Source organism: Notechis scutatus, chromosome 10, assembly GCF_049901735.1.
Source record: "Notechis scutatus isolate UNSWTSFEM ecotype Mainland chromosome 10, rNotScu1.2, whole genome shotgun sequence".
NCBI lineage: Eukaryota > Metazoa > Chordata > Lepidosauria > Squamata > Elapidae > Notechis > Notechis scutatus.
This window is the reverse complement of record NC_142018.1, coordinates 9,179,541-9,190,000: the sequence shown is the minus strand read 5'-3', so window position 1 is coordinate 9,190,000 and position 10,460 is coordinate 9,179,541. Positions and strand designations below refer to the sequence as shown.

At 44.7% G+C, this 10,460-nt stretch overlaps 1 long non-coding RNA gene across 1 annotated transcript in view; it reads left to right on the top strand.

Moving 5' to 3' along the window:
- The window catches only part of LOC148129747 (uncharacterized), a 280,407-nt gene that overhangs the window by 59,378 nt on the left and 210,569 nt on the right, over nt 1–10,460 (top strand). The gene's annotated exons all lie outside the window — the stretch shown is intronic.

Below are 10,460 nucleotides of genomic sequence, written 5' to 3'. Positions count from 1 at the left end.
AGGTAGAACAAGGGAGAGGGAATTCAGAGGAAGACCCAGGCCCACCCCTGGGTCCCATCCTAGGGCACACAGGGAGGAATGGAAAAGAGAGCAATGTGGGTTGTGTGGCTTACGGGGGAGGAAAGGGCCCTGATTCCCTTCATTAGCCACAGCTGGGAAGGGAGTTTAAAAGAGATGCATGCTGAGTGCGGCAGCTGATGGGAGCAAATGTTAATTTATCTTGTATCGTCGTGGTTTAACTGTGTTCCTGGCATCTTCCCAACCTGGTGAGTTTTGCCGTGCTTTCAAGTCTGAACTTCCTTCTCCTGCCCTGTCAAGCTAATTACTTCAGTTTGGTTTGTTTGGATTTTAAGTTACAGTTTGTATGTACCTTATTTTGGACTGAATTTTCTACAGTTAAAAGCTGTTCCTGGGAGAGTTTTCTCCAGCTGAAGGTAATCTGGACATTGCGGCAAAAGTTGGAGATAATAAAGGGACTCCTTATTGCTTATTTTACTGCGTTGCCTTTGTGCCATGCCCCGGGTCATCCCAAAGGGGATCACATGACCTTGGGATGCTGCAAAAGTTATAAATATTAGTGGCAAAGTGTCTGAATTTTGACCACATGACCATGAGGATGCCACAATGGCCGTCAGTGTGAAAAAATGGCCATAAATCCATTTTTTTATAGTGCCATTGCAGCTTTGAATGATAGAGTGGCGTGGTGGCCTAGAGGTGGAGCTCTCGCCTCAAAATCAGGAAACTGTGAGTTTGATCCTAGATAGCAGCAGATATTTCTCTGTCCGGACACACTGTGAATATATCTGCCGAATATAACTCCCCATTGGCAACAGGAAGAGCATCCGGCCAGTAAACACTCAGCTCCATTCAGTTGTCCAGACTCCACCCCAATGCAAGTAATTACGGGGTCATTTTAAAAAGTTGCAGCTTTGAGCAATCACTGAATTAATTGTTGTAAGTGAAGGGCTATCTTTATAGGGTACCTTTTTAGAATCACCTCCAGAAAGCATCTGGAAAGCTTTCTCGATGTAACTTTCTCAGCTGGCTTGTTCTCCCTTTGGCTAAAATAAACAATATAGGGATATCTTCATCTCATCTAAATGGATTTGTGGGGTTAAAAAAAAAGGAACCGGGAAACTTTTATCGTACTGTGAAACAGCTGAGTGAGTAAAAAGTCTTCCCTGATGCCTGGATCTGCACTGCATTTGCATTGTTAAAATAGGATTACATCATCTCTGACTCAGCTATAATGTTTATTTGAGGTTTTTTTTACCTGGGCGCTACTTAGAGATAGTCCTCAATTTACAACACTTGGTTTAGTGACCATGCAAAGTTTCCACCACACCGAAAACAAGTGACTTACAGCCATTTTTCATACTTACGACCGTTGCAGCACCCCCACGATCGTGTGATCAAAATTCAGATGCTTGGCAACTGACTTATACTTATGATGGTTGCAGTATCTTGGGGGGAGGGAGGGAGGTGGATCATGGGATCACAGTTTGCAACCTCGGAACGAGCAAAGTCAACCAGGAAGCCAGATTCACTTAATGACAGTATTGCTAATTTAACAATGGCAGCGATTCACTTAACAATGGTGGGCAAGAGAGGTTGTAAAATGGGGCAGAAATGCACTTCGCCACTGCCTTGCTTACCGATGGAAATTGGGGGGTCAATTGTGGTCATAAGTCGAGGACTAATCTCAGGGGTGGGCTTCAGTTCTCTGCCCAGTTGCTGGGTGGGTGTTATATGTGGCAATTATATATATTGTAAGTTACACCTGAGAAAATGAAGAAGAGATTCCATGCTTGTCTAATATTTGAACTATGAAATGATTATTGGACAGTTATATTTATAACTATATCGAATAAACCCATCAGAAAAGGCGCTTGTTCTGTAACTAATGCTTTCTAAAGCTCACCGAGCCTGCCCCATCTTTTGAAGAGCTCCGGTGAGCTTTCGGAAGCTCCCGTGCACTTTTTACCAAAGATGGCGGCGCCCAGAACCCGCCAAGCTGTTCGCCATCCGGGCCGGGCCCCGGCCCTGGGGATGGGGGCCCCCCTTTTTTTAATAAAAAATAATTTTTATTTTTTTATAAGGATATGAGAAGGAGATGCCAGATTATCATGACCCAAAAGGAACTGGTTAATGATCTACTGTATGACAGAAGAAGCCATGAGAACAAGGGTAATTTCCAAAGACAAGGAAACAGGTGATACGCAACAATAATATGGGTGTGGCATAGGGAGATATGTAGTTGGATAGATTGTGAACCCAGGAAAGGGGCAGAGACTGCATATTTGAACCTGTATATAAATCCCAGCCCTCCTGAGGAAAATGTCTTCTGCCATGAGCAGAATTCCCTTCTGCAAAAGCTTAATAATAAAGCTCTTGTTCCCCGTCTCCGGCTGTGTTTTGTGATTATTATCACAGTGGGCGTGGCCACAGTGGGTGTGGCCTAGTCAGCCTCCTGCACCATGGCGGCGGGAGGCTTTTTTTTTTTTTACCTTTCCCAGGCTCCGGAGCTTTTACCTCAAGCCTCTGGGAGGGTGAAAATGGGCTCCCCCAGCTCCTGTTTTTTGCCCTCCCTGAGCCTCCGTGAGGGCCCTGCATTTACTCGCATCCAAAATGGGCTGCATGGAGACTCCTGGGAGGGGAGGGGTGGGTGGGGCCAGTAGGGTGGGTGGGGCCAGCCAGGGGTGGGATTTGATGATTTGCTGAACTGGCCGTAACATTAACTACGGGTTCGCCCGAACCTGGGAGAACCCATAGCAGCCCACCTCTGACTTATCTGTACTGAAATCCTTTCACCGCAACTTACCCTTTCTAAATCTATTTTTAAAAACCAATTCCCGGGTAAGGTCAGGACTTTAATGCTTTGAGATGAACTCTGAAGGCCTCCAGGACCTCATCGAACTGAGCCTGTAAGGGCTTTTCTACCTCCTTGCCAGTTGGTGCCTGGAGATCACTTTAATGCTCCTTAATGAGGATCCTGAGACCGAAAAGCAGCTTGGGCTTTTCACTCGTCGGCCTGAGGAGATTTCTTCCGATCTGTTTGAAAATGCAGATATCTTGCAGCAATGAAATGCTTGAAGGCTTGGTTTTGTTCCCCTTCTCCAAACTGGCTCACCTCGGCACTGGACAATTCCCCAGCTGTAGATCAACAGGGACTTTGGATTGAACTCTGCTGAAATTCAGGCAGTGGTGGGATTCAATTTTTTTTTACTACCGGTTCTGTGGGCGTGGCTTGGTGGGTGTGGCTTGGTGGGCGTGGCTTGGTAGGCATGGCAGGGGAAGGATACTGTAAAATCCCCATTCGCACCCCACTCCTGAGGGAAGGATACTGCAAAATCCCCATACCCTCCCCACCCCACTAACCTGCTTTCCAGCTCCGTTTTCCTGTGCAGGGCAACCAAAGAAGAACCAGCCGATCAGCTGGGACTCAATGGGAGGCAGAGAATAGATGGGGGCGGGGCCAGTCAGAGGTGGGATTTGCTGGTTCTCCGGACTACTCAAAATTTCCACTACCAGTTCTCTAGAACCGGTCTGAACTAGCTGAATACCACCTCTGGATTGTTTGGCTCATTTCAACCACACTAAGAACTTATAGAAGAAAAGGAGGAGTGGGGAGGAGAAGGAGGAGGATAGTGAGATGGGCTGCATAAAAATTAATAAATAAATAAATAAAAAGGAGGAGGAGGAGAAAGGAAGAGGAGAAGGGGAAGGACAGTGGGTCCTTGGTGCCCTTTGAACATGTTCGTTTTCTTGCAGACGTTTCATGACCCACCAAGCTAATATCATCAGTTACTTTACAATTAGGTTGCAATTCTTTTAAAGAAGCAACCCTTCTTGTCTACCCTATGCAGTGTATGTGGTGATTGGTACCACCTTGGTGGTAGCAGTGGCAAAATATGCCCACACGTTATGATTCAATGAATGAAGAGGAAAAAAAGACATGGGCATATCCCGCTTCAGCACCAGAAATGTGGCTGAATAGGCAGGAATCTAACCCAGAAGAAATGAAAGTCCTCTCATTGGCTGATCAATCTGCTTAGTTTCACTCTTTCCAACAGATTGAAATCTTGAGGCTTTTTTGCTCTGATTCATGAAAGAAGGCTGTCCGGTTTTGGATCAAAGAGTAAGGCCAAGGACTGGTTTTCCTGTGGTAATGATAGATAGCAGTGTATGTGGTTATTTTTTTAAAAAAGACAAATGCCTTTGTCAAATGCCTTTGGTTGATCAGTGGGACTAATACAAACATATTATTCTCTTCCTAACATCCCGTTAGACATAAACTTGTAGCCCTGTGGAATGGAAAGGTCTGCAGACCTCAAAACACTTTCCGTTCGAATGGATTTCAATAAAACTTTGTAGAAATATAAGTAGCATAACAGCTCAAATCATAGTTGGCCTCACAAACACGCACACACACACACACACACACAAACAAAGAGAGCATCAAAATGTAATGTGTTTTGCCCTGGGCTTAATATGTTGGGTAAATGCTGAGATTGTAGTTTGTAAAGCAGAGATGTGGCTTGGTATATTGCGTAAGACCAACCGATTGTGGTTTGTTCAATAAACTGTGACTAAGCGTGATGTGCTTAGCAAGGTGTGAAAGCTATCTAGGAGTGTAGCACTGATCTCATTCAGATGAACTCTTAAAATGCAATGTTAAAGTTATATGAAAATGTAACATTCATGCGAACCAGTGTCAGGTTTCCCAAACCATGATTTAGCAGTCAATCTCCCATCCCCTGATGCTTTCAGCTTAATTTTTCTGCTAATAGTGCATACAATTGAGTTTTCTCAGCATTTAATGAGGGACTTCTTTAAACAGTGATGGACCATATAATTTGTAGTAGAATCCGGAACCCAAAACTGTGCTTTGCACAGAACAAAATATGTGATTCTCAAGATATGTGGTTCTCCTCCGGAAGCAACAACGGACAACCGTTACAGGCCTTGTTCAACTGCACTGAACAATTGTGTGGCCTCAGAAGCCACATAATAAAAAATTGGCAAGGATGCTACTGGTAGGGGATTTTCATTATAAACTTCCTGTCAGCAGATTTCGTAAGAAACTGTTTGGGAGCAACCTCCTATATCCAATTAAAAGCTAGTCACCCTGAAGAGTTGAAAAGTAGCAAAAAGAAGTTGCTATGTGCAAAATTGCCTGGAATGGTATGAATTTGAGACCTAGGGGAGAATTTTGAATTAAGCTGATCAATATGTTGGAAGAGATTTATGCGGTGTGTAGACCAAGGGGGTTCAAACTCAAGGCCCGGAGGCTGGATCCAACATGCTGGTTGTTTAGATCTGGCTCATGGAGCCACCCTGGAAATGGCGAAGGACTGGCCCGCAGTGCCTCTGGCTGCTGGCAGAGGGTTGCAGGAGGTTGTCGTGGCCAATAATGGGGCCCAGGAGGACTGTAGGCACCCCACCCAAATTCCGTTTTTCACTGGCAGAGGGCTGCAGGAGGCCATCACAGCTGAAAACTGAGCTTCGGGAGCCCGTTTTCGCTAGCATAGCACTCGGGCTGCCACAGACACTCCAACCTGAGTGATGTCAAGCTGGCCATGCCCCCAGGCTACACCACGCCCCTCCAAGGTCAAACACAACCCTGATGTGGCACTCAATAAAATTGAGTTTGACACCGCTGGTGTAGATGATATCCTACGTGAAATGAGCAATTTAACAGATGTTAGTCTGAAGAAACTGATAAACTCCTCTATTTGCCATTAACTCTCATCAATGAAAAACTGATACTTGTAGATGGATTCCATGTAAAGCCGTATATAAGTGCTGTTGCTCTCTCTTTGATTTCTCTGCCCCAATCTTTCCTTTTACCCCCCTTCCTTTAGCCTAGAAAAATCAGTGGGGATTTTTTTAATCCAATAAAATAATTTCAGTAGAGTCGTATAAATATCGTAATCCAGCAAAACATATATGATAATACGTTTGATAGCATGTTAACGTCTGAAGGCGCCTCAAGACATTTTGCTGCTCCTATTGAAAATATTTGATTGCCCGAAATCCTTTTTATTTCTTCTGGTGATGAACTGCAGCTTGTATTGTCAGGACATCAAATCCACTTTCCATCTGTTTACACTACTGCCATCAAGTGGAAATGTTTATTTTCTCACCGCTTCCCTTAAGACCAGAATTGCCTCTCCAATAATTGACTTATTGAAGATGCCAACTTATTGCGCAAGATGGAAAATGAAGGCTGTAGACCACAGTTTCCTTCAGCACCAAATTTCTATTTTATTACAAGTTTTGTAAAACGGTCATTAAAGATACATTTCCTATTTTTTAAAATCCAGATTCCCTTTCTTTCCGTTCTCCTGTGCAGGGCAACCCTTTGGCATAAAAGCAATTTTGAGATGATGTAAGAAAAACCACTCGTCTAAATTTAGGTTCACTGGGCAACTGTTTCCATTGTATTTCCACCCCACCCACCACCCACCAAAAGATGCCATTTTGCAAAAATATGTTTGAGTGCAATATGCTTAATGCCTGCATGTCTCCATGGGCCACGCAGGAGGCCATGGAGGCTGAAAATGAGGCATGGGGGGGGCACATGCAACCCCTCACCCCCCGTGATTTGGTTTGGCAGGCAGAGGCCAGCCACGCAAACCACCCCCACAGGCTGGATCCAGCCCACGAGCCTTGAGTTTGACACCCTTGACCTAACAGATCTGTGGAGTAGCACAGTGATCCCCAACCTTTCTTATGCCGCGGCCCGGTATCACCAACCTTTTTTATGGCGCGGCCCGGTACCGGCATTAGCTGGGCGCCGCCATCTTTTTTTGATGAAAAAGTGCTTCCAGTGAGCTTTCTACCCGGAAAAGCTCACCGGAAGCACTTTTTCATCAAAAAAAGATGGCGGCGCCCAGCAAACCAGCGGCCCGGTAGGACTTGTTCCGCGGACCGGTGGTTGGGGACCCCTGGAGTAGCAGACTGGAATAGCTAAATCTATCCATTGGCAAGTTTGACTTAGTCCCTCCTTTTTTTTTTTTTTTTCCTGGTGTCCGTTTTGCCTCTAACTCCTTTCTGGTTTCCTGTTTTCTTTTTCCAAGGATGCAATTCAACGCTAAGGCTTTCCACTTGCCTTTGTGCATTCGAAAAGAAAAGAAAACATCTTAATCAAGAAGATAATAGCATGTGGATAAGGGTTCTGTTTCTTATAGCAACACAACTTCCTTCCTCTCCATGCAACATTTCCAGTTTCTACACATTAACCTTTTCAACTTCCTGGCATCTTCGAGCTAAGAGCAAAATACAGGGTGTTATAATAGTTCCAGTCCATTTTATCACCATTTAAAGGAGTCATGAATTCTTGACTCATGAATGAAACAAATGGTTTAGTTTACGTTGTCTCATAGGTGTTTTTTTCTTCTTCAAAAGGCAACTGGGTTGTTGTTGTTTTTCCCCTGAGAAAGAAGAAGAAAACATATCACTTCTCATCCAAGAAGCTTCATCAGTTGTGATTGCTGTGTGTATGTGTGTGTGTGTGTGTGTGTGTGTGTACTGAGAGTTGAGACTGGATGGTACGGGGATAGAAGTATAGCTTCTGATAGGGTTGTGGACGATGGAAGGGTTGTATTTCTATGCAGTCATCTGGTCATTAATACTCTCCCTACTCTAGAGTAGAGTAGAGTAGAGTAGAGTAGAGTAGAGTAGAGTAGAGTAGAGTAGAGTAGAGTAGAGTAGAGTAGAGTAGCTTTGACAGGAAACCCTACACCACTTCAGACAAATGGTTATCCAATATCAACTTCTGGAGGCAAGTTGTTCCGCTGATTAATTGTTCTAACTGTCAGAAAATTTCTTCTTAGTTCTAAGTTGCTTCTCTCCTTGATTAGTTTCCATCCATTGTTTCTTGTCTGCCTTCAGGTGTGTTGTGGTTAGCCGGCAGCAGGTGCAGTTGGCTGAGGAGAGCGATGACTCTGATGAGGGGCCAGGACCATCAGGGAGTGGACTGCTGCCTTCAGGGATTGTGGGGGCTGGCAGCAGTGACGAGGAGGTTCCCGAGGAGCCTGTGCCAAGTGCGCGTGAGCGCAGGATGATTCGTAGAAGAGAACAGCTGGAGCAGCACAGGCGACTCGGGAGTAAGAATTGCAACATAATGGCCACTCCCTCCAGGGAATATAACCCTGGTTTCAAAAGGTTTTTGCTTTTGCAGAAAGCAAAAACGTTCCAAGGATCCAGCATTGTGTGTAGAGACTCCTGCATATTTGAAGAATTCTGTCAAGGCTTTTCTGGTTGGACTAATTGGCTACAAGCCATCTTTTATCCACAAAGAAGTTTATTTGTAGATTAAATCTGTGAAAGTTTGAGTTACTGAGTTTGTTTGAGATTTTCTTGCTGATAACAGGGCTGGGTCAGAACAAGGTGTTTTGGGAAAAAAGCTTGAATCCTTCCTCTCTGTGGCAGCCCCTCAAATATTGAAAGACTGCTATCTTGTCTTCTCTTCACTAGACTATCCATGCCCAGTTCCTGCAACCGTTCATCATATGTTTAAGCCTCCAGGCCACTAATCCTCTTTGTTGCTCTTCTCTGCACTCTTTCTAGAGTCTCAACATCTTTTTTACATCGTGGCAACCAAAGCTGGATGCAGTATTCCAAGTGTGGTCCTACCAAGGCATTATAAAGTGGTATTAGCACTTCACGTGATTTTAATTCTATCCCTCTGTTAAAGGCCACTTTGGGGTTTATCTGTGCCCTCAGGGTCACCCGAAGCAAGGTACAGTTGGTTCTGGAATCTTCTTGAAACTGCTACAAGGGTTGCATTGTAGACTGGAGATGGGTGCTGTCTTATTCCTCCCGCTCTGTTGAGGGAGGGATGTTTAATTCTAACATAGATGGATTCTTTTACCCCACTCTGTCCTCTCTGTCCAAAATGTGGACTTCTTTTCTCTTCTTCCTCAAGGCAAAAACAGTCTGGTTCAGGGGTGAAATTCAAAAATTTTCCCTACCGGCACGGTGGGCGTGGCTTGGTGGGCGTGGCTTGGTGGGACTCAATCTCTAAAAGGAAGAAGGCGGTAAGCGTGGGCGGGGCCAACCAATTCAAATCGTCCCTACCGCCTCTCCCAAGGTGGTACGAGGTGGTTGAATGTCACCCCTGGTCTGGTTGCCTTTGAGGCAACTATGATCTGAATGACTGAGGATCTCCATAGAATTTAACTTGCGTTCTGTATTTCTTTCTGTATTGATTCCCCAGAACATTAAAGTTGCAAATACTCCAACACTGGAAGTTTTAAAGAAGATATTGGATAACAATGTATAGGGTTTCCTGCCTAAGCAGGGGGTTGGACTAGAAGACCTCCAAGGTCCCTTCCAACTCTGTTATTCTATTCTATTCTATTCTATTCTATTCTATTCTATTCTATTCTATTCTATTCTATTCTATTCTATTCTATTGTGAGGTGTTTTTTTTCTTTTTGCTAGCCATGGCAGTAAAAAAGCAGAGTAGCCCATTTCATGTTCCCTAAATTCTTCAATCACACTGACCATCTATAGATTTTCAGAAAATGTTTGCACTAGTAGTAGGATTCAATTTTTTTTACTACCAGTTCTGTGGGCATGGCTTAGTGGGCAAGGCTTGGTGGGCGTGGCAGGGGAAGGATATTGCAAATCCCCATTCCCTCCCCACCCCACTAACCTGCTTTCCAGCTCCGTTCTCCTGTGCAGGGCAACCAAAGAAGACCCAGCCGATCAGCTGGGACTCAATGGGAGGCAGAGAAGAGATGGGGTTGGCGGGCCAGTCAGAGGTGGCATTTGCCGGTTCTCCGAACTACTCAATTTCCACTGCTGGTTCTCCAGAAGTGGTCAGAACCTGATGAATACCACCTCTGGTTTGCACACTGCTTTATGCATTCTGTGTATCTTTTTCTGAAGGTATATAGTTCTGTATGCTTGAATGCCTCCGGTGGATGGTGATAAGTTTTTTTCCCTTTAAATCCCCTCCCCTTATCTTTGTCGATCTGTATGCATTTCCTCAGATTGTTTTTTTCAAGTTACAAACTGCATCACAAATTTTGACAAGTGTTGCAAATAAGCACCCTTCTCCTTTGACCTCTCTTATCTGTCTGATGGATCTGAAATCATTAAATTCATGTAAGCAATTTGACAGAGCTGATTCCTTAAACTCTGTCTGTATTATAGGATGTTGTTCTTTTCCGTTCTTAATGCATTTGCCCCGTTTAAAACACATACACACCAGAGGTGGTATTCAATCGGTTCTGACCTGTCCTACAGAACCGGTAGTGGAAATTTTGAGTAGTTCGGAGAAGCGGCAAATCCCACCTCTGACTGGCCCCACCCCCATCTATTCTCTACCTCCCATTGAGTCCCAGCTTATCAGTTGGGTCTTCTTTGGTTGCCCTGCACAGGAGAACGGAGCTGGAAAGCAGGTTAGTGGGGTGGGGAGGAATGGGGATTTTACAGTAACCTTTCCC